Source organism: Rhagoletis pomonella, unplaced genomic scaffold (assembly GCF_013731165.1).
Source record: "Rhagoletis pomonella isolate Grant_MI unplaced genomic scaffold, Rhpom_1.0 Rhpom_scaffold_00004, whole genome shotgun sequence".
In the NCBI taxonomy this organism is placed as follows: Eukaryota; Metazoa; Arthropoda; class Insecta; order Diptera; family Tephritidae; genus Rhagoletis; species Rhagoletis pomonella.
The window spans coordinates 38,850,144-38,850,469 of NW_023458558.1; positions in this window are offsets into that span (position 1 = coordinate 38,850,144).

A 326-nucleotide genomic window follows, 5' to 3' on the forward strand; every position below is an offset into this window, starting at 1 on the left:
AAACACATTTTTGCGAATTTCTCGGAAACCAATGGAGCTACTAAATTGGTTTTAGTGGCGTTGAAGAACACCTAAAAGACACCTATTTCCTGCATATATGTATTTCGAAAATTTAAAAAAAAAAAATTAAGAGTGTTCAGCTAGCTTAACAGCGCTGAGCTAGCTGAAAAACACATTTTTGCGAATTTCTCGGAAACCAATGGAGCTACTAAATTAGTTTTAGTGGCGTTGAAGAACACCTAAAAGACACCTAATTCCAGCATATATCTGGAAAATTTTAAACCTAAATTTAACGATGGGTCAGCTAGGTTTACGTAAACCTAGCT